Source organism: Mustela putorius, unplaced genomic scaffold (assembly GCF_011764305.1).
Source record: "Mustela putorius furo isolate JIRA1106 unplaced genomic scaffold, ASM1176430v1.1 tig00000480_pilon_pilon_pilon, whole genome shotgun sequence".
Classification (NCBI taxonomy): Eukaryota; Metazoa; Chordata; class Mammalia; order Carnivora; family Mustelidae; genus Mustela; species Mustela putorius.
Genome location: NW_025421397.1, coordinates 5,477,059 through 5,502,108, shown reverse-complemented (window position 1 = coordinate 5,502,108; position 25,050 = coordinate 5,477,059). Strand labels below are relative to the sequence as shown.

At 35.3% G+C, this 25,050-nt stretch overlaps 1 protein-coding gene across 1 annotated transcript in view; it reads right to left on the bottom strand.

Annotated features, from left to right (window-relative positions):
- The window catches only part of KLHL1 (kelch like family member 1), a 393,181-nt gene that overhangs the window by 307,875 nt on the left and 60,256 nt on the right, over nt 1-25,050 (bottom strand). The window lies entirely within an intron of this gene.

Sequence of the window (25,050 nt, the reverse complement as noted above, 5' to 3'; positions counted from 1 at the left end):
ACGTACATGTAATTAATCCAAACAGAATAAAGGGTCCTAAGATTTAAAGAGAGGCCTGGGTAGGAAAAGATACTTGAAACTCAATAGTACTTAGGTATAAGCTGAAACCAATGGTTCGAATGAGGTCACTTCAGGACATTTGGTACAGTGAGAAAAATAAAAGGACTTTAATTACACCAATATTAAATAGATAAAAATAGTACTGGAGCCAAAAAGACAGGAGAGAAATGGAAGAGATTAGTGCCACTAAAGCAAACAGGTGAGAGGATTAAAAAAAAAAAAAGGAGCCATAATGGCACCAGTATGCAAGAAGGTATGATTTCTCCAGAATGGTTCACTAGCTACAATGGTCTAAAGAAGTATCCCAGTTTTCTTCTGACCTTCTTCCTCCACCTCTTTCACATTAGTCCTTCAAGGCTCACAGAATCACACTTCTTTAAAAAGACTTTTATAATCCCCTTGTCCTTGCCCTTAAAATATAGGTTAAGCATATTTCTCAGTATGCAGCATCATGGTTGTAGATTTATCACACTTACCTGTGTTCTCATCTTTGGCTAATTTGACTGTCTCGCTCTATATCCTGAGACAACCTGGAGAGCAGGAGCTGTACCTTTTATCTCTAAATCGTAGCACATAGCTAATCAAGTTGCAGAAAGTCACTCAACACAAGTCGGCTGACTTTATTAATGGTAGTTATTTTTTATATATGCAATATATAAAAATTCCAGTACATCAATAAAGTATTAGTTTACATGCTTTATTTTTATATTGCATTATTGTTTTACCCTGACAATGGATTAAACCAATTCATCTCTCTCTCTCTGGATCTACATATATTAGTAGACTTTTTTTTAACAGTTTCAGGTTCACAGCAAAATTGAGCAGAAGGTACAAAGATTTCCCATATACTCCCTGCCCTACACATGCATAGCCTACTATCAACACGCCCCACTAAAGTGGTACATTTGTCATAATTAATGGACGGACCTATGTTGATACATCATTAGCCTCCCAAGTCCACTGTTTACATTAAGGTTCACTCTGGGTGCTGTTCATTCAATCAGTTTGAACAAATGTATAACATATATCCACCATCATAGTAATCTGTGGAGTAGTTTCAATTACCTAAAGATCCTTTGCACTCTACCTATTCATCCCTCCCTCTCCCCAACTTTTGGCAATCACTGATCTTTCTACTCTTCCCATAGTTTTGCCTTTTCCAGAACGGATATACTTGGAATCATACAGTATGTAGCCTTTTCCGAGTGGCTTCTTTCCCTTCGTAATGTTCATTTATGTTTCCTCCATGTCTTTTCAAGTCTTGATAGTTCATTTCTTCTAGTGCTGAATGACAGCCCATGGTCTGCACGTGCCATGAGTTTATTTATCTATTCATCTACTGAAGAGTAGCACCTACTAAGAACATCTCAGTTATTTCCTACTCCTGGAAATTATGAATAAAGACACTGTAAAACATCCATGTACATATTTTTGAGTGGAAAAACATTTTTTAAAACTCCTTTGGGTGAGTACCAATGAGCACAACTGTTGGATCAGATACTAAGAGTATGTTTAGTTTTATAAGATGCTAACAAACTATCTTCAATAGCTGTATCATTTTGCATTCTTATCAAAGATGAATCAGAGTTTCTGTTGTTACATATCCTCAGAGGCATTTCGTACTGTCAGTGTTCCAGATTTTAGCCATTTTACTAGGTGTACAGTGGCATCTCATTGTTTGGATTTGCATCTCTCTAATAAAAATTTAAGGTGATGAATCTTTTCATATGCTTATTTGCCATTATAAATTCTCTTTGGTGAGGTATCTGTTAAGGTCCCTGTCCTATTTTATAATTGAGTTGTTTGGTTTCTTATTGTTGTATTTTAAAAGTTCTTTGTATATTTTAGATAATAATCTTTTATCAGATAAGCTACTTGCAAATGTTTTCTCCCAGTATGTGGCTTGTCTTTTCAGTCTCTTTTTCTTTTTTTTTTTTTTTTTAAGATTTTATTTATTTATCAGAGAGAGGGGGGGGGGAGCGAGCACAGGCAGACAGAATGGCAGGCAGAGGCAGAGGGAGAAGCAGGCTCCCTGCTGAGCAAGGAGCCCGATGTGGGACTCGATCCCAGGATGCTGGGATCATGACCTGAGCCGAAGGCAGCTGCTTAACCAACTGAGCCACCCAGGTGTCCCTTCAATCTCTTTTAAGTCTTTAGAAGAACAGGAATGTTCTGTTTGGATATTTTTTGAGTTTTTATTTAAATTCTATTTGGTTAAAATACAGTGTAATATTAGTTTCAGCTGTACAATATAGTGATTCAACACTTCCATACAACACTGGGTACTCATCACAAGTGCACTCTTTAATCCCCATCACTGATTTAATTCATACTCCATCCATCTCCCCTCTGGTAACCATTAGTTTGATCTCTAGAGTTAAGAGTCTGTTTCTTGGTTTGCACCCCCCTCTTTTATTTTTCCCCTTTGCTCATTTGTTTTGTTTTTAAAATTTATTAAATGAGTGAAAGCATATGGTATTTGTCTTTGAAGGACTTACTTTGCTTAGCATAATACTCTCTAGCTCCATCCACATCATTGCAAATGGCAAGACTTCATGCTTTTCTATGACTAAGTAATATCTCATTGTGTATGTATATGTCACATCTTCTGGTGTAGCCACTCTGGAAAACAGTATGGACTTTCCTCAAAAAGTTAAAAAGAGAACTACTCTGTGATCCAGGACCTGCACTCCTCTGTCTTTATTCAAAGAATACAAAAATGCTGTTTCAAAGGGATACATGCACCCCAATGTTTAGCAGCATTATCTACACTAGCTAAATTATGAAACAGTCCAAGTGTCCATCAACTGATGAATGTATAAAGAATGTTTAATTTCAATGAATTCCAGCTTATCAATTCTTTCCTTCATGGATGATGCCTTTGGTGCTCTGTCTCTAAAAAGTCATTTCCATTTACAAGATCTCCTAGATTTTCTTCTAAGTTCCCTCCCCTGCCAGGAGTTTTACAGTTTTGCATTTTACATTTAAGTTTGTGATTCATTTTGAGTTAATTTTTGTGAAAGGTGTAAGGTTGTGTCTGATTAAATTTTTGACATATAGCTATCTCATTGTTTCATCATTTGTTGAAAAGACTATCTTTTCTGCATGTATTGTCTCTATTCCTTTCTCAAGCTGACTATATCTAAGTAGGTCTATTTCTGGACTCTCTATTCTGTTTCATTGATCTGATTTCCATTTTTTTTTCCTTGTCACCACTGTTACTAATGACACTGACCTGTTTATTGGAATGGGGTCAGAGTTTTATAAACAGAATGCATCAAAATATTCTGTGTCATTGTCTTTATTATACTCTACTGCTTAAGTTAAGAAATGATAAGTAATATATCTGTAATAAAATATGGTAAACAAATAGGCATATTATGAAAATATTCATATAAAGAACAGATAAAAGTGTGTTTATTTAGATTCATCCCAATATTACTATTTATATAACTTTAAGATTTAATACTGCTAATGAGTATAAGCAAAAATTCTTGATTTTTTAATGTATGCAAATTAGTGGACTACTCTATGAGGTTAGGTGAATTTAACAAAACACAGAGCTAGTTGTTTTATATGCTACCATATGAAATGGACAGATGTGAAGTTATTCTCTAAGCATATGTTGAAGCTTAAGCCTTTTTATGCCTTAATTTCATGCTTTCCTTGATGCATAGTTTATAAAGTAAGCAATCTGGCAAACTGTAACTGTATTAAGAGTTCTCAAGTAAGATAAAATCTGTACTGAGTAAAACTACATCACAAAGCCCAGAACTACAACATGGTTTATTTATATTGAAGTTTGGATTATATTTTCCAGATGGATAATATATCTATGTCCTCTTAAGGAGTCCCTCTGTTTAAGGAGAGTTCTTCATTGTTTTTGTTCACATTCCTTTGCTCACTATACCTTTCAAATATTAGAAAAATATATGTTCTTTCATATATTTCTGAGGGGTTACATATAACATTTATACTAACTTTTTACTTAGAAAATGTTCAAACCTATCAGACTTATCCTATTAAGAAGTTAAAAGAATGTTTTACTCAGATACCCTTCACCAGATTTAGTGTTAAAAATTTTTCCCATGTGATTTAATGCTCTAAAGCTCTCCATACACATATGTGCTTATATGCCTTCCTCCCCAACATATATATATATATACTTGCTGTTCCCTGAAACACTTGATATCCTCAGTATATCAAACTATTTCACTCCCAAATGCTTCAGTATGAATTTCTAAATAATAAAGACATTTTGCAGTATAAACTCATTACAATTTTCATCACCTAGAAAATTAGCAATAATCCCATAACATCATCTCAGTTTATATCAGTTTTTCCCTAATTGTCCTAAATATCTTTTATTTTTTATTATTTTTTAATTTAGGATCTAACCAACTTCACAGATTGCATTTGTTTGTTGTATCTGTTTGAACACCTTTAACCTAGAGCCACTTTACATCCTCCAAACTTTCATTTCTTCTTTTTTTCCATGACATTAACTTTGTTACAACAACCAGGGCAATTCTCCATAGCAAATCTCACATTATTATTTTAATCACTTTCTTATTGTTTTGTCTAAGTTGTCTTGTTTGTGTACCTTTTGTATTTCTAGTAATTGAAAATTTATTTGAAAGTTAAACATTTGTGGCAAGTGTAGGTCATGCTTTCCATTGATCAGATTCCATATGTCAAGTTGTCTTTTCTTTGTTTTACTAAATTTGATAACCTGCTTCGGGGGTGATTACCAGATACCTCCATTATAGAAGTACTTATTTTTCTTTTGTAATTACCCTCCTCACACATTTTATTTTGATGTCAGAAATGTTTGTCATAAGATCAATTTGTTGCCAAGTGGATATGACCTAGAATTTTTAGACATTATTGATATGTTTCATAATGCTTAATTTTATGTGTCAACATGACTGGCCACAGAATGCTAAGATTAAACATTATTTCTGAGTGTCTGTGAGGGTGTTTCTGGATGAGATTAGCATTTGAATTGGTAGACACAGGAAGGTAGGCTGCATCACTCCCCATCACCAGCAATGTGGGTGGGCATCATCTAATCAGATGAGGGTTTGAATGGAGTAATGGCAAAGGAAGGAAGAATGTGTCCCTTTCTCCTGCCTCACTCCTGAGCTGGGACATTTCTTTTCATCTTTTCCCACCTTTACACAGGTATTTACACCACTGGCTTCTCTGGTTCTCAGGCCTTTGGACTTGGTCTGAAATATATCACCAGTTCTCCTAGGTTTCCAGTGTACAAATGGCAGGTCATAAGACTTCTCAGCTTCCAAACTCACATGAGCAAATTCCTCATAAAAAATGTGTGTGTGAGTGTGTGTGTGTGTGTACACATTTTATATGTATACATGTGTGTGTGTGTGTGTGTGTGTGTGTATCCTGTGTCTCCAGAGAACCTTGGCTAATATGGGCTTTAAATACATATTTTTTTCAAAACCTTGTACCAGTAACTTAGTTCATTTAATTTATGGAAAATATTTCTTATTAAACTGAATTGGCAAATAACCCAGCTAAATGAGAGTTAATATTAACTACAGAAGTATGACAACATTATAATGTGAAAAAACATGATTATTTATATTCCCATGATAGCCATATGATTTCTAAATTCATGGATAGACAGGGATATGAAAAGTGAGGAAAGGGAGAGAGAGAGAGAGAAACAGGGAGGCTTGCCATGATGTTTTCACGAAGAGGAGATAAAGAGTATCTTTGTCTTTTTTCTTACTGAAGTCTTTTCTCTGCTTTTCAGGGGAACTTCCTTAACAAAAATATATTCTACAATTGTCTCTTTATGTAGTGTCCAGGAATTTTTAGCACCCAATGATCCATTTCAAGATTTGGATAGGGAGAAAACTTTCTTTTTTTTTAATTTTTTATTTTTTATAAACATATATTTTTATCCCCAGGGGTACAGGTCTGTGAATCACCAGGTTTACACACTTCACAGCACTCACCAAAGCACATACCCTCCCCAATGTCCATAACCCCACCCCCTTCTCCCAAACCCCCTCCCCCCAGCAACCCTCCTGATATGAGGAAGTGGTGATGCAACATGGGGGCTTAAGTGAGTAGAAAACTTTCTTTTTTTCCCTCCTTTCCTCCTTTTCTTTTTTCCTCCCTTCAATCCTCCCTTCCTCTCTTTCTCTCTCTCTTCCTTTTTTCTCTTTCTCTTCCTTCCTTCTTCCTCCCTTCCTTCCTTCCTTTCTTCCTTTCTTGCTTCAACTTAGGAGAATGATAATTATGAAAAGGAGTTGGAAAGAAGAATTTGCACAGCACAGATGCATTCTTACATAAATCAAATTAGGAAGGGGGTATTTATGAAAGTTGAGGATATGCAAATCAATTTCCTTGACTACAGTCCAATCCTTATAGCTCTGAAAGGTACGTATACTCCAGTGTTGAAATCTCTGGTCTAAAAATAATCACATTTTTAAAGCTAATAGTTCATGAGTTTCTAATATAGGTCAGGCCCCTTAAATATTTTATTTATAAGCTTCGCAAGAGTCCAATGAAGAAAGTATTATATTTCTAATGTAAAATCTGAGATTTGCATACACATGAATTTCATGTGACCCTGCAGGAATTTAACCAGGTCAGGAGACTACAAAACCTCCATCTTTCCATTTTTCAAAGTTGCTGCTCACCCGTAAACTGTAGTCAAGTCCTTTTGACTAATTTTCCAAAATGAGGTCCAGAATTTTATACAATTGTAAACAAGGGGTTTCCATGGATATTTTAAAGTTAATCTGTGAGTTTGATGTGTTAATGAGGATCAAGTTCTTTATTTAAATAAGTATATATTGTATCTCTAAATGGTTATCTTCTTTAGTTAATTGTGAGGTGGGATTATTTTATGAGTCAATATAGGTGCTCAGTTTGATATTTCATTTCTTTATTTATCCTTAAGAATTTTGGTACACGCTATGTATGGGGTTTAGTATTCTGTTCCTTATTCATGCTCTTACTACTGAACAGAGCATCTGGACAAGAACATGCATGAAATATTTAAGTAGTACGTTTTGGGGTCATATTACTTGAAAAAACAGCCCATCCTAGAGTCAGAAGATCCAAGTCTTGTATGTATATAAGTTAAGAAAAGCTAAATAAGAAAGATGGCCTTTAGGTTTAGGACATCACCCCAATTTGCAAACATGTCACCTTCCCAAACTAATTTTATGATTTTTTTTTCACTTTTTCCAATTGAAAGAATTTGGGGGCACTCAGTTGCCTTACATATGTAAACTAACTCTGATCATCTTTATGCTAGCCTTACACTGCCTACTCTGCTCAAATAACAGAGACAGAACACTCTCAGTGGAAGCTCTAAAGCTAATAAAGCACAGGTCCCAAAAGCACTGACTCAGGTGAAATGTTTTGAAGGTTCAGGAAAGGCAGCGCAGGCCCTGTCTCCTCACATCAGCCTTCCTCTGGAGGTCATGCAAAATGCCTTGCTCACTGCAGGAACATCCTGCAGTTAAAGGAGAGGAGGAAATCCTTTTGGCTGCTAGGTTTTTTTAAAGTTAAAAGAGCTCCTTTGTTAAGGCATAACAGAATCAGTGGTAAATAAACAATCTAGATAAATGAATATTTGATAGCACCAAAGGAAGTTACACATAAAAATTAAAAATAGTCAACAAATAACTGATTTTCCAACATATCATGAGAGAAATGTATAACTGAAACTAAAAACAAAAGGCCTTGTATGATATAAAATTGATAGAATTGTGTGGATGGTTCTTAAGACATAAATATTTGAACAGCAAATAGTATTGTGCAGAGTTCAATAGAGAAGATAAGACATTTTTCAGAAATTTGGTTTTAAGGGATCAGAAATATACTGTGTGTGTGTGGGTGAGAGAGAGAGAGAAGGAGACGCTATTTGAGTTGTATCTTTGTATCATTATGAGAATAAAGTTGGCAGTTTAAAGTAATTGTAATGAAGAAATATTCTCAAATACAAGAGTGACCTTGAAAGAGTAAATGGAGAAAGAGAACCACGCAGTATAGGATGTTTCTATTTAAAAAGACTATTCTAGCATTTTTGCCTGTTTTTAAAAATGTAACATTTTTAAAAGGTAGAAAAATAACATTACTTCTCATTTACAAACTTTGTATTTCTGAATGCTGATCTGGAAAGACAAACAAAGTAAGCACAGATCTACAGTGAGTGCTTTTGTACAAAACAATGCCTAAGGAGAATGATAGTAGCCTAAATCCCTTTTAGAATCAGTTCAAAGTAAATTCTGCTCTTTTCTCTTCTCTTATGGCTCCCAACAAAGCCCACATTTCTTCAGGACAGAACTTTGCAGTCACAAAACCAAGACAAGATATGAATACAAATATAAGTTCCCTACTGTAGCAGTCCAAAGTGATCACATTTCATAGAGCAGGAAAGGCAAAAACTGTACCAAAAACAATATTGCAATTCTACCATGACAGTTACTGTCCTCTCAAATGTCCTTGAATGTCACCTAATAGGGGACACTTTCAAAACACACAGTATAAAAAGTTTCTCTATCACTGCAACCGCTGACTAAAGATAACCCTAAATATTTGGAATAGGTTTCAGAGCCAAGTGGTGGACAGCGAAGAATCTGTTTTCAGAGATCAGTCAGGAATCTGTTTCAGGGAATAAAGTGGCCATGTTATGCACTGGCAAAATATTTGGTAAACCTACTGTATAGAATATATGAGAGGCAGAACATATACATAATGGCTCGGCTAAAGAAATTCCTAGAAGAAAGTAAAGCAAATTGTATTTTATGAACCACATTGAATAAGGTACTATGGGGAGTAGATGAAGTCAGAGAGAAAAGTGCCTACAAAAAAAATATATTTTTCCTCTTTCCCTTAGGCGTGGTCTAAGACACTGCAAAAGACTAAATGAGATCTAACATATTGGTTCCCAAATATCAGCTGTGGACAGGTTGCCAACCTCTGCAATCTTTGCAAATTGGTGTTGGATGATCAGTCAAGATCCTGAGCTAGAAATGAGCTGGCTCCTCTGAATACCAATTTACCTAATCGCTGTCCTTTTTCTTTTTCTTTATCTTTCTTTTCTTTTTTTCTTTTGTTGGCCAGAAAGAAAGTTGTAAGAAGTGATTAGTTTGGATGTGGTAGTTTCCCCAGTTGTGCTGCAGTGATGATATACTATCCTATAGGAAATGAAAAATAGGCAATGAAAAAATAAAAATAATAATTCATTACCATCTAGAATGGATTAATAAAATATAAGCATGAAAATAATAAGAAGGAAAAATATACGTAAAACAGAGTCAAAATATGGCAGGATTTGAAAGGATGGAAATATATGGCATAGAGAAGAAAGAGGACAAGATTTAGAATATGTAAGAGTAGAGTTTGATACCTGAATATATAAAGACTTGGGCATTTCTATTTAACCGGTATGAATTTCAGGATCAAAGTTGGTAAAATATGGATAGCATGTTTCCCTTAAAGGTTTATCATGGACATTTTAAGATATATCAATATGTCTAAGGCAAAACACACGAATACTGCTATGATTATGGAGTATTGGAGTGGAACAGGAAGGTAAGAGAAGGTTGAAGGGAGAAAGTAATAACTACCATGATTACTTTTGAAATGTAAATGTAAATGATTCCCAAAGCTTCAAAGCTTGGGTAGGGTAGGCAGTTCTTTTATTACCAGAGGAGAGATTTGAAAACAATGTGCTTAAATATCAACCAGGAGATTCCAATAATAAACTACATCTTATTTCATGGAAAAACTTGGTAGAAAATGCAATGACAGGGCAACTGGAGTAAAAGATTGTAGAGCACACCAATTTCATAAACGTGGAACAAGTATAATGTTCTACAATGTTTGTGTGTGTCTTTGCCAAGCAAGCTTATATTTTATTCTCATATATTACTTTGGCAAAACAAAACAAAACAAAACAAAAACTTAAAGTTCCAAGACCATTAAGTACTTGAAAGTATTCATTTTAAAAAATGTATAGTTTCCAAAAGTTCTTAAAAAGATTAAATGGGTTTTTATGCATTTTTATATATATATTAAATATGTGTATGAAAAATATTTATCTGTTGATTTGAATTCTGTTCAAAATAATGACTAAAATATATTGCATCTTAAATATAATGACTAAAATTTTAGACTTTTTCAGATAACTAGAATATTTTTATGATCATTAAATACTTTTCAACTATTTCATACAATAATACTTTTCAACTTCCTTAAATATCATTTGAAGCTTTTCATTTTTGAGCATAGATTCCCTTCACAATCCAGTGAGGTTGCTTTCTGACTTAGTATTTCATCTGAATCTACAAACATAATTTGGTAAGCTGATATGTATAAAAATGTGCACTTAGATATATTTTAATTACCTTTATTTTTCCTCAAATATTTCCCTTCTGAACTGCTCATTTCTTTTTTTTTTTTATGTATTCCTTGAATAGCTTTGTGTTTCACTGACATGTATTAGAAGAAAAAATTTTACTTTCCTTTATCTAAGTAAAGCCTGGTTTATTTTTCTCTCAACTATTCTTAAACCCCATAATCAGGGCAGCCCTTAAGACTCTAATAAGTGTTCTTGATGAAAATCCAAACGTGAATCCTTATAAGAGGCTAAACAAATGCCTTGGGTATACTCTTTCCTTACTCAGATGCAACCTACAACTAAGCACTTCCCTAAAATAGAGAGAAAAAGTGACAGTGTTTCAGTTATTTAAGTATTAAGAATTACTTCAAGTGATATAATACATGCAGCCTTAAATGTTTAAAAAAAATCTTTCCAGAACTTACATATCATTAACTTTTAAACCATGCACAATATTACTGTTCTGCTCTGAAAGTCTGTGATTAGACACAGATTCTAAATGAATTGTTGTTGCTATTTTATTGAATGTTTGAATAAATGCTTTACTACAAAATCTTTCACATGTAAGAGACTAAGGATTGAATACAGAAACTAAGGATTTGAATACAGAAAGTATTAACTATCAACTTTGATTAAAGAAACCAAACTCTTCTCCATGCTGAAATGGATTCTTCAGGTCAGAAGAGTCAGAAAAAAGAATATGAACCTGGGATCTTCATCTGTCTGCTGATCAGGGTCTCAGCATTAGTATGATATGGGTTTGCCTTAAATTTGTGGAACAGTTGTCATGACAACTGCATTTCTATGCATCACTGCTTGTACAGGATCAGGAGAAGGACTGAGAAAAAAAGTTCCCTTGTTAGAATCAGAAAACATCAGGAAGTAAAATTCTGCAGTCATCTTTTCCAGGAAAAAATAAAAATGTGGGTGCATATGTTTGTCTTTGTGTGTGTATCTGTTTGTGTATGTGTGTCTGTGTTTTTGGGAAAGGCAACTAACATTCATTTAGGAAATTATAAGCCATATTTATTTTTTTTCTTGAGACACATACAAGTATTTGAATTTCATTAAGCAACTACATATAGTTTAGAATAAGATCAATATATTTTACACCTTAACTGACTTATGAAATTGAATCAGATTATAAAAGTAGCCAAAAACTAAAATATACTGATCAATATTGCTATGTGTATTTTAAAATAAATGTTATAAGAAAGTCATAGAATTATAATGAAGAGGTTTTTTCTTCATAAAATTTATTATGCTATTTAATTCAAGTGTTGTGTATAGTTATAAACACTAATATTTAGTGGTATTTATAGAATAATGAAGCATACTCTTTAAAATGGCATAGTGACTAAATGAAATAATTTGACATTTAACATTACTCATTAAATAAAAAAAATAAAAATCACTTTTATCAATAGGTCTTCAAAGAAAATCAGTCTTGGGAAATATTAAGGAAGAGTCTTCTGTTTACTAGCAGGACTGTTTATAGAGATTTAGAGACCCAGGCTGAACCACTGTTTCACTCTAAAACAAGGCGGAGATTTAGAAATTAGGGAAATGAAGCTGGTAGAGTTTGGGGAAAGTAGAAAGCAGGAGCATGTGAGCCTGAGTTTGATGATAAAAGGGCAAAATCTTTTTTTTTTTTTTAAGATTTTATTTATTTATTTGACAGACTGATCACAAGTAGGCAGAGAGGCAGGCAGAGAGAGAGGAGGAAGGAGGCTCCCCGCTGAGCAGAGAGCCTGATGCAAGGCTCGATCCCAAGACCCTGGGATCATGACCTGAGCTGAAGGCAGAGGCTTTAACCCACTGAGCCACCCAGGTGCCCCAGGGAAAAATCTTTGATATTAAATCTTCATTTTGGGGGAATCAAATGAGGTGATGAGAACTTGATCAGGACTGACATGGAATTAAGTATGGTATACTGCTAAAGGAATGGATGTGTCTAACATATTAATTAGGAGCTTTTTTAGTCTATAGTTACAAATACAGAAAAGAATAGATCAAAAGGAAAGATCGATAAGGACACCTGGGTGGATCAAGTTAAGTGTCTGACTTTGGCTCAGATCATTATCTAGGGGTCCTGGGATTGAGTCCTGCATGAGGCTCCCTGCTCAGCCGTGAGTCTACTTCTCCCTCTCCCTTTCCCTTTGGCCCTCCCCCTCACTTGTGCACACTGCTCTCTCCCTCTCTCTCAAATAAATAAATCAAATCTTTTAAAAAAATAAAGACTGAGAAAGTATTTAACTTTATAATGCAAGTGCTTTAGCAACTATAGCAATGGAATATCATTTACTAATGCTTCAAAACAAATATTTCAATGATAAAGATCAATGCATTGAATAATTCCAGTGATTACAAAGGATTTTACATTTGGAAATAATAGTTATGTTTTTGAAATAGTTACAACAGTTATGTATTTTGTTTTCATAATTTTATTTTATCTGAGAATAATGTACTGAACTAACTAAATATCAGTTTTATATAGGTAGATATAGGAATTTTGTGAAGATGGTTTTGTCATTTTTCTTGAAAGATAGTGTCACTAGATATATCCCAGACTTATTTAACTTTCATCATATAAGCACCTTGAAGATGCAATTACAGTGTTTTGGATTTTACCATTTCTGTTGACAATTTAGAGTTAGTTTTGCAATTCTGTAGGGAAAATCTGGTTGAGTTTAGGGTCTTTGTTCTGCCATATAACTATGTTTTGTTTCAATGTGAGTTTCTCATTATTTATATTCTTTGTAATCATAGTCTAAAATCTAAGAATATGTCTTTTATTATTTCTAAATAATTCTCTACCTTCATATCTTTGTATCACTTCCTTATTTTCTTTCTAATATTCCAATTATATATGTTAGAACTCCCCCTGTTGGGGGGGGGCACTTCTCTCTCTATCCTCAGTATTTCTTAGCTTTTCTTTAGCATTTATCATCTTTCTCTGTCTTCCTAAGCTCTGTTTCATGTAGGAGGTTCATAACTATTTCCAGTTCACGAATTTTCCCTCCAGTACTAAATGCTTTAACAGATTAATTGGGTTTCTTAAATTCAGTTAGTATTGGAAAGATGGACCCAATATCATTGGGTCCCAGGGGTTCAGCTATGTAGTTATCAAACCATTCTGAACACCTACAAACTCAACAGGTGATTTGAAGAGAAGAAGAGCAGCAATTCTAGGAACAAAAAAGTGACTACTCTCTGCAAGGTAGGGTGTGTGGAGAAGTAAATCAGAGGCAATATCTTCCTGTAGAAGATAAGCCACGGGGGGAGGGGCTGGCTTCTCCTAAGTGAGAACAGCAGAGCACAAAATCAGAACTTTTAGAACTCTGCTCCATGGATGGATGTTGCTCCAGAGGCTAAGTAGGGGTTGGGGTGGGGGCATGGAGTCCTCACTGGGACAATGTGGTCTCAGGACCCATCAGGTCACAAAAAGACCAGGGCTGTCTGAGTGTGGCAGAACTCCCAGGTTTCAGAGTGGGGAACCCAGATGCAAAGAAAGTGCCAAGGAGTGGGGTTCTCAGCTCAGGGTTACCTAAAACCATGATCCAAGGTTGGGCTGCTGCTCTTCGAGCAGGGATGACACAAATGACAGATCCGGGGAGACTGCGTCCTTCCTCTGGGAGGAGCAGCATGGGAGCACACTGTAGGAATCTTCTGGGTTTGGAGAATCCAAACAGGACCATACACCGGAGATAGAAATGCTTGGTCACAGGTTGGGTGAGCACAGAGTGTGGCCATAGACCAGGGAGATGGGAGTGAGTGACTGCTTTTCTCTGAGGGTGCACTGAGGAAGGGCCCCGAGCTCTCAGCTCCTACAGGGCTAGAGATTTGGAGGCTGCCATTTTTATTCCCATCCTCCAAAGCTGTACGGAAAGCCTTCAGGGAACAAAAGTTACCAAGAGTAAACCTGAGCAGATTACTTAGCCTGCACTTGGCAAGGGTGGTGCAATTTTGCCTCAGGCAAAGACATTTGAGACTCACGGCAACAGGCCCCTCACCCCCCAAATTAGCAAGAACATGAAGCCAAGACCAAGTTCACTGATAGTGAGAACTGTGGAACTCCAAAGCTAGGGAAAAGCAACACATAGGATTCATGATTTTCCCCCCCATGATTCTTTAGTCTTTCAAAGTTACATTTTTAAAATTTTATTTTTTCTTGCTCTATTTAAAAAATTTTTCCCCTTTCCTATTTTAATGGTTTTTAACTATTTTATCCTATCAATACCTTCTTTAAAATATTTTTAAGTTTTCATTGTTATAGTCATATTCTATATGTATTTAACCTTATTTTTTGTATACATATTTTTTTAAATTGTGGGATACAGTTTCTTCTAACAGATCAAAATATACTCTAAATCTAGCATATGACTTTGTTCTAGTCTTCAGCCTGATCACATTCTTTCTTCTTTTTTTCTTTTTTTTAAACAACTTATTATCTTATCAATTTTTTAGAATCTTTTGTAATTTTCATCATAACAGTCATATTCTATCCCTTCATCATGTTTGTACTTAACTTTGTATATATATATGTTTTTCTTTCTTTAAAAATTTTTGGATACAGTTTCTTCTAACAGACCAAAATACACACCTGATTTTGTGTGTGTGTGTGTGTGTGTGTGTGTAATTTTTTTTCCTCCTTTATTCTCCCCCAGTTTCAGGTCTCTTCCAATTTGGCTAGGGTATATTTTTCTGGGGTTGTTGATACACTTTTAGTATTTTGTTCTCTCATTCATCTGTTCTTACCATGATAAAATGACAAATGACAAGGTGGAAAAACTCACCTCCAGAAAAAGAACAAGAGACAGTATCAATGGCTAGGGACCCAACCAATACAGACACTGGTAATATGTCAGAACTAGATTTCAGAATAACAATTATCAAGGTGCTAGCTGGGCTCAAAAAAAGCATGGAAGAGACTAAAGAATCCCTTTCTGAAGAAATAAAATCCCTTTCTGGAGAAATAAAAGAACTAAAATCTAACCAAGTTGGAAAAAAAAAAAAAACTATTAATGAGGTGCAATAAAAAATGGAGGCTCTTACTGCTAGGATAAATAAGGCAGAAGAGGGAATTCATGATACAGAAGATCAATGATGGAGAATAAAGAAGCTGAGAAAAAGAGATATAAACAACTATTGGACCACAAGTGGAGATTTCGAGAGATAAGTGAAACCATAAGATCAAACAATATTAGAATAATAGGGATCCCAGAAGAAGAAGAAGAAGAAAGAGAAAGAGGGGCAGAAGGTATATTGGAGCAAATTAAAGCAGAGAATATCCCTAATTTGGTGAAAAGAACAAGTATCCAAAATCCAGGAGGCACAGATAATTGCCCTTAAAATCAATAAAAATAGGCCAACATCCTGTCATCTATTAGTAAAACTTACAAGTCTTAGTGACAAAGAGAAAATCCTGAAAGCAGCTTGGGACAAGAGGTCTGTAACATACAATGGTAGAAATATTAGATTGGCAGCAGACCTTTTCACAGAGACCTGGCAAGTCAGAAAGGACTGGAATGATATATTCAGAGCACTAAACAGGAAAAATATGCAGCCAAGAATACTATATCTAGCTAGACTGTCACTGAAAATAGTGGGAGAGATAAAAAACCTCCAGGACAAAGACAAAAGAATTTTCAAATACCAAATCAGCCCTATAGGAAATATTGAAAGGGATCCTCTAAGCAAAGAGAGAGCCTAAAAGTAACAGGCCAGAAAGGAAGACACACAGTATAAGGTAACAGTCACCTTACAGGCAATACAATGGCACTAAATTCATATCTTTCAAAAGTTACCCTGAATGTAAATGGGCTAAGTGCCCACAATCAAAAGACTCAGGGTATCAGACTGGATAAAAAACCAAGACCCACCAATATGCTGTCTGCAACAAACTCATTTTATTTTTTTTTAAAGATCTTATTTATTTATTTGACAGAGAGAGATCACAAGTAGGCAGAGAGGCAGGCAGAGAGAGAGGGGGAAGCAGGCTCCTTGCAGAGCAAAGAGCCTGATGTGGGGCTCGATCCCAGGATCTTGAGATCATGACCTGAGCTGAAGGCAGAGGCTTAACCCACTGAGCCACCCAGGTGCCCCTGCAACAAACTCATTTTAGACCCAAAGACACCTCCAGATTTAAAGTGAGGGGATGAAAAACAATTTACCATGTTAATGGACATTAAAAAAAAAAAAAGGCTGGGGTGGCAATCCTTATATCAGATAAATTAGATTTTAGCCAGAGACTGTAATAAGAGATGAGGAAGGGCATTATATCATACTTAAAGTGTCTGTCCAATAAGAATGTCTAACACTTTTAAATATCTATGCCCGTAACATGAGAGCAGCCAATTATAGAAACCAATTAATAACAAAATCAAAGAAACACATTGACAATAATACAATAATAGTAGGGGACTTTAACTGCAATGGGCATATCATGTAGGCAGAAGATCAACAAGGAAATAAAGGCTTTAAATAGCACACTGGATCAGATGGACAACACAGATATATTCAGAACATTCCATCCCAAAGCAACAGAATACACATTCTTCTCTATTGCACATGGAACATTCTCCAGAAAAGATCACATCCTGGGTCACAAAGAGGTTTCAACCAGTACCAAAAGATTGGGATCATTCCCTTAATATTTTCAGACCACAATGCTCTGAAGCTAGAACTCAAATACAAGAGGAAATTTAGAAAGAACTCAAATACATGGAGGCTAAAGAGTGTTCTTCTAAAGAATGAATGGATCAACCAGGAAATTAAAGAAGAATTTAAAAAAATAATAGAAACAAATGAAAATGAAAACACAACTGTTTACAATCTTTGGGACACAGAAAAGGTGGTCCTGAGAGGAAAGTCTATAGCAATACAAGCTTTCTCAAGAAAAAAGAGGGGTCCAAGTACAAACCTAATCCTACACCTAAAGGAGTAGGAGAAAGAACAGCAAAGAAAGCTTAAACCCAGCAGGAGAAAAGAAATAACAAAGATCAGATCAGAAATTAATGAAATAGAAACCAAAAGAATAGGAGAACAGATCAAGGAAACTAGGAGCTGGTTCTTTGAAAGAATTAATAAGATTGATAAACCCCTGGCCAGATTTAGAAAAAAGATAAGAGAAAGGACCCAAATTAATAAAATCATGAATGAAAGAGGGGAGGTCACAACCAACACCAAAGTAATACAATCATTTATAATAACACATTATGAACAACTATACCCAAGCAAACTTGACCATCTGGAAGAAATGGGTGGATTCCTAGAGACATATAAACTACCAAAACTAAACCAGGAAGAAATAGAAATCTGAACCAGGAAGAAATAGAAACGTTATCATAACTAGTAAGAAGATTGAAGCACTAATCAAAAATCTCTGAAAAAATAAGAGTTTAGTACAAGAAGGCTTCTTCACTTAATTCCACCAAACATTTAAAGAAGAATTCATACCTATTCTCCTGAAACTGTTTCAAAAAATAGAAATGGAAGGATAACTTCTAAACTCATTCTATGAGGCCTGAATTACTCTGGTCCCCAAACCAGACAAAGACCCCATCAAAAAGGAAAATTGCAGACCAATATCCTTGAACACAGATGCAAAAATTCTCACCAAAATACTAGCCAATAGGATCCAACAGTACATTAAAAGGATTATTCACCACGACCAAGTGGGATTTATTCCTGGGCTCGAAAGTTGGTTCAACATCCGCAAATCAATCAATGTAATACAATACATTAATAAAAGAAAGAATAAGCACCATGTGATTCTCTCAATAGATGCTGAAAATGCATTTGACAAAGTACAGCATCCCTTCCTGATCAAAACTCTTCACAGTATAGAGATACAGGGTAAATACCTCAATATCATAAAAGCCATCTATGAAAAACCCACAGTGAGTATCAGTCTCAATGGGGAAAACCTCAGAGCTTTTCCTCTAAGGTCAGGAACACGGCAGGGATGTCCGCTATCACCACTGCTATTCAACATAGTAATAGAAGTCCTAGCCTCAGCAATCAGAAAACAAAAAGAAATAAAAGGCATCCGAATCAGCAAAGAAGAAGTTAAACTTACTCTTTGCAGATGATATGATACTTTATGTGGAACATCCAAAGGCCTCCACTCTAATACTGCTAGAACTCATACAAGAATTCAGTAAAGTGTCATGATATAAAATCAAGGCACAGAAATCAGTTGCATTTCTATACACCAACAGCAAGACAGAAGAAAGAGAAATTAAAGAGTTGATCCCATTTATAATCGCACCCAAAACCATAAGATAGGAAAGAGGCCTAATCAAAGAGGCAAAGAATCTGTACTCAGAAAACTATAAAGTATTCATGAAAGAAGTTGAGGAAGAGACAAAGAAATGGAAAAATATCCTATGCTCATGGATTGGAAGAACCATTAATGTAAAAATGTCTATGATACCGAAAGAAATCTACACATTTAATGCAATCCCTATCAAATTACCATCAACTTTTTTCAAGTAAATGCAACAAATAATTCTAAAATTTATATAGAACCAGAAAAGAACCCGAATAGCCAGAGAGATGTTGAAAAAGAAAGCCAGAGTTGGCAGCGTTACAATTCCAGACTTCAAGCTCTATTACAAAGCTGTAATCATCAAGACAGTATGGTACTGGCACAAAAACAGACACATAGATAAATGGAACAGAATAAAAACTCAAAAATAGACCCTTAACACTATGGTCAATTAATCTTTGACAAAGCAGGAAAGAATGTCCAATGAAAAAAAGATAGTCCCTTCAATAAATGGTGTTGGAAAAATTGGATAGCCACATGCAGAAGAATGAATCTGGACCATTTCCTTACACCACACACAAAAATAGACTCAAAATGGATGAAAGACCTCGATGTGAGAAAGGAATCCATCAGAATCCTTGAGAACAGAAGCAGCAATCTCTTCCACCTCAGCTGCACCAAATTCTTCCTAGAAATATTGCCAAAGGCAAGGGAAGCAAAGGCAAAAATAAACTATTGGCACTTCATTAAGATCAAAAGCTTTTACACAGCAAAGGAAATAGTCAATAAAACCAAAAGACAACTGACAGAATGGGAGAAGATATTTGCAAATGACATATCGGATAAGGGGCTAATACCCAAAATCTATAAAGAACTTAGCAAACTCAACAGCCAAAGAACAAATAATCCAATTAAGAAATGGGCAGAAGACATGAACAGACATTTCTTCAAAAAAAAAAAAAAAAGACATCCAAATGGCCAACAGACACATGAAAAAGTGCTCAACATTACTAGGCATCAGGGAAATACAAATCAAAACCACAATGAGTTACCACCTCACACCAGTCGAATGGCTAAAATTAAAATCAGGAAATGACAAATGTTGGCAAGGATGCAGAGAAAGGGGAATCCTCCTACACTGTTGGTGGGAATGCAAGCTGGTGCAGCCACTCTGGAAAACAGTAGGGAGGTTAATCAAAAAGTTGAAAATAGTGCTATCCTATCACCCATCAATTGCAATGATGTGGATGCAACCAGAAGGTATTATGCTAAGTGAAATAAGTCAATCAGAGAAAGATAATGATCATATGCTTTATCTGATATGATGAATTTGAGAGGCAGAGTGGGGGGTCATGGTGGGTAGGGAGAGAAAAAATGAAACAAGATCAGATCAGGAGGGAGCCAAACCCTAAGAGATTCTTAATCTCAGGAAACAAAATGAGGGTTGCTGGGGGATGGTGTAAGAGGGATGGGGTGGCTGGGTTATGGACATTGGGGAGGGTATGTGCTGTGGTGAGTGCTGTGAATTGTGTAAGACTGATAATTCACAGACCTGTACCCCTGAAGCAAATAATGCATTATATGTTAATTTAAAAAAATCAAATAGTAGTTTTTCTATTTTTTTGTGGTCAATATGTATGACCTTTGGTTTTTTTTTTTTTGATGGGCTTTTCATTATATTTTTATATAATTCCTTTTTATTTCTATAGATATTTTGTATGTACATTTTATATATTTCATCCTGATCACTTTAATAATTGTTACCTGTGAGTAACAGGTATTTTTATTTTATTTCAGAGAGCTACCTTGTGCTACATATTTATTGTCACATCTATCTTTCTCTGACTTTTCACTATACCCCTGACAAACATTAATCTGTTTTCTCTCTTTATAACTACACCATTTTGAGAACATTACATAAATTTAACCATACAGTAAATAAAAGTTGTTTTTGTTGTTCTCACCATTATGCTTCAGCCATGCTGTGTGTCTATCAACAGTTTCTTCCTTTTTATTGCTGAGTAGTGTTTTATGGTATGGATAGTCCACAGTCTGTTTAACCATTCATCTGGGTGTTTTGTTTTGTTTGTTTAGTTTTAATTTATTTTTTTCTCTCTTTTCAGTGTTCCAGAATTCATTGTTTATGTACCACACCCAGTGCTCCATGCAATACATGCCCTCCTTAATACCCACCACCAGGCTCACCCAATGCTTCACACCCTTCCCCTCCAAAACCCTCAGTTTGTTTCTCAAAGTCCAAAGTCTCTCATGGTTCATCTCCCTCTCCAATTTCCCCCAACTCCCTTCTCCTTTCCATCTCCCCATGTCCTCCATGTTATTCCTTATGCTCCACAAATAAGCAAAACTGTATGATAATTGAGTCATTTCTCAATGACTTGACTTCTTTCACTCAGCATAATCTCTTCCAGTCTCATTCATGTTGATACAAAAGTTGGTATTCATCCTTTCTGAGGGAGTTATAATACTCCATTGTATATATGGACCATACCTTTGTTATCCATTTCTTTCGAAGGGCATTTTAGTTCTTTTCACAGTTTGATGACTGCAGCCATTGCTGCTATAAATATTGGGGTACATATGGCCCTTCTTTTCATTACATCTGTATCTTTGGGCTAAATACCCAGTAGTACAATTGCAGGGTCATAGGGAGGCTCTATTTTTAATTTCTTAAGGAACCTCCACACTGTTTTACAAAGTGGCTGCACCAACTTGCATTCCTACCAACAACATAAGAGGGTTCCCATTTTCCACACCCTCTCCAACACATGTTGCTTACTGTCTTGTTAATTTTGACCATTCTATCTGGTGTATGGTGGTATTTTAATGTGGTTTTGATTTGAATCTCCCTGATGGCTAATGATGATGAACATTTTTTCATGTGTCTGTCACACATTTGCATGTCTTCTTTGGAGAAGTCTGTTTATGTCTTCTGGCCATTTTTTGATGTGATTATCTGTTTTTTGTGTGTTGAGTTTGAGGAGCTCTTTATAGATTGGATATCAGCCCTTTGTGCTGTCATCTGCAAATATCTTCTCACCACTCATCTGTTGAAAGATATCTGGACTTTTTTCTGTTTGGGGTCATAATGTTGCATGTACATGATAATGAAATATCATGTATAGATTTTTGTACAGAAATAAATATTCATATTTTTCTAAAGTAAATGCCCAATAGTATAATTTCTGGGTCATATTCAATGTGTGTGTGTGTGTGTGTGTGTGTGTGTGTGTTTTTTAAAGAAACTGCAAAATTATTTTCCACAATGGTTGTACCACTTTACATTTCTAACAGCAATAATAAGAGATGTCCAGTTTTTCTACATCCTTACTAGTATTTGATACTATCATTGTATTTATATTGCTTGTTTTAATAGAAATGTATCTCATATCTCATCATAGTCTTAATTTCAATTTCCCTAATTGGTTGTGATGTTGAACATCTTCTCAAAGTGACTGGCTCTCATGTGAAATATTACTTCATGTCCTTTGCATATTTTCTAATTGGATTGCTTGCTTTCTTTCTTTCTTTTTCTTTTCAGTGTAACAGGATTCATTGTTTATGCACCACACCCAGTGCTCCATGCAATACGTGCCCTCCATAATACCCCATAATCTCCCCCCCCCGCCCCTTCAAACCCCTCTGATTGTTTTTCAGAGTCCATAGTCTCTCATGGTTCATCTCCCCTTCCAATTTCCCTCACTCCCTTGTCCTCTCCATCTACCTATGTCCTCTATGTTATTTGTTACGCTCCACAAATAAGTGAAACCATATGATAATTGACTCTCTCTGCTTGACTTATTTCACTCAGTATAATCTCTTCCAGTCCCATACATGTTGATACAAAAGTTGGGTATTCATCCTTTCTGACAGAGGCATAATACTCCATAGTGTATATGGACCACATCTTCCTTATCCATTCATCCATTGAAGGGCATCTTGGTTCTTTCCACGGTTTTTCTAATTGGATTATTTGAGGATTCTTTTTTTTTTTTTTTGGTGGTTGAGTTTTAAGAATTGTTTATATATTCTAGATATTTGTCTTTTGGAAGATATGTGGTTAGTAAAGATTTTATTCCATATGTAGCTCATTTTATTTTTATTTTTTTTAAATAGGGCCTTTCAAAGAGTGAGTGTTTTTAATTTAATTTTATTTATGTATTATATTTTTTCTCTCTGATTTTCATTTCTCTATTTTCTTCTTACTGTTTTTTAAAATTACATTTTTAAAATTACAATTTGATTTATCTTTAGTATCTTTTAGTGTATCTTTTTTTATAACATTTTTAGTGGTTGCTGTTAAGTATTCCATTACACCCAAATAACAGTAAATTTTATGTGTCAACATTTTGCCAGTTACATTGAAGTGTTAAAACCTTACCTCCCCCATACTCTTTTGCTTTCCTCTATTTATCTACACACATTGGTAACATTAGACAGTGTTATAATTTCTGCTTTCACCATTAATTATAATTAAGAAAACTCAAGAAGCAATGTATGTTGTGTTTACCAATAATTTTATTCTTTTCTTTCTTCCTGACCTTTAAAAGTTTCTTCTTTTATCATTTCTTTGATATTTAAAGAACATCTTTAGGCACTTTTTACATTAGTTTATCTTCAAAGATTTTATTTATTTGACAGAAAAAGAGATGGTGAGAGAGGAAACACATGCAGGGGGAGTGGGAGAGGGGGAAGCAGGCTTCTAGCTGAGCAGGGAGCTTGATGCAGGACTCAGTGCGGGAGCCATGGACAGAGCCAAAGGCAGACACTTAACAACTGATCTCCCCAGGGACACCCTAAAGTCACTTTTTTAGAGTAGGTTTACTGATGACAAATTCATTTGCTTTCCTTCATCTGACAATGTCTTGGTTTCCCCTTCATTTCTGAATGATGTTTTCATTCAACATAGAATTCTATGTTGACAGCTCTTTTCTTTTAGTACTTGAAAACTATTGTGCCACTTTGTTCTGACCTCTGATTTCTGATGAGCAATTTACTGTCATCCGAATTGTTTTCCCCTTATAGGCAATGCTTTGTTTTTCTATGGCTGCTTTCAAGAATTTGTATTTGTTTTTAGTTTTCAGAAATTTTATTATGATGTGTCAAGATATGGAATGTTTGTGGTTTATTCTCATTTGAGTTCATTCACCTTCTGGACTCTGTAGAAACATGCTTGGTATTGTCATTTTTAAATTTTGTTGTGTGTATCAAATTTAGAGTTTTCAGCCATTACTTACATGAATAATCTTTAAGTGTCATCTCTTCCTCCCCTTATGGAACTCAAATGACACAAAGGTTTGATTATAGTAGTCCACAGGTCCCTGAGGCTATGTTCATTTTTTTTTTCAATCTCTTTTCATTCTGTTGTTCAAATTAGGCAATTTCTACTGATCTATTAAGTTAAAGAATTCATTTTTCTGACATTTGCTTTTGAACCAATCAGTTGAGTTTTATTTTCATTGTTGTATTTTTTTTAGTTCTGTAATTTTCATGTGATTCTTTGTCATATTTTCTGTGCATTTTTCTGAAACAATTTCTCAAGTTTGTATCAACTATTGTATAAAGTATGTTTATAATAGTACTTGAAATATCTTTATGTTGGCTGCCTTAAATCCTAGTGAAATAATTTAACACCTGTGTTATTTCAGTGTTGGCTTTTGTTACTCTGTTTGAGACCCATTAGCAGTATAATGAGTGATTGTAAATTGTAACTGGGCATTTTGGATTTTATATTGTAATACTCTGGATCTTGTTTAAATCTTGTGCTTTAGCAAATCTTCTCTGGCACTGCTCTGCTGGGTGAAGGGGGGCACCACCACAGTATTTCCATCCTGTGGACAGCATAATGGAAAAGTAGGGGGTGTAAGGTGCTATTTTTTACTTTGGGATAGAGATAAAGTGAGAGGTCAGGCTCTCCATTAGGTCTCTGTGATACTACTCTGACTGGGATGGGTAGGGACAAGTTACTATTACTTCCCACATGGTTTTCACTGGCACCATAGAGTGGTGGCCTTAATAATAATGAGGGATGAGTACTCTCTACTAGTACTTCTCTGACCCCATCCTAGTGGGGGGAGAGGGGAAGAAGTGTCTTATTATCCCTTAGTGAGGCTAGAAATCCAGACTCCCCATATGGTCTTCACTGATGGGGTAAAGGAGAGACACTGAGAAGGGGTCTTGTTATTACCATGTGGGGTGGGCAGGGAGCACCAGATATCCCACTTAGCTTTCCCTGAGACCACAATCATGGGACCTCCTTATCTCCTAACAAAGGTGGGTACCTAGTTTCCTCACTCAGCATTTGTTG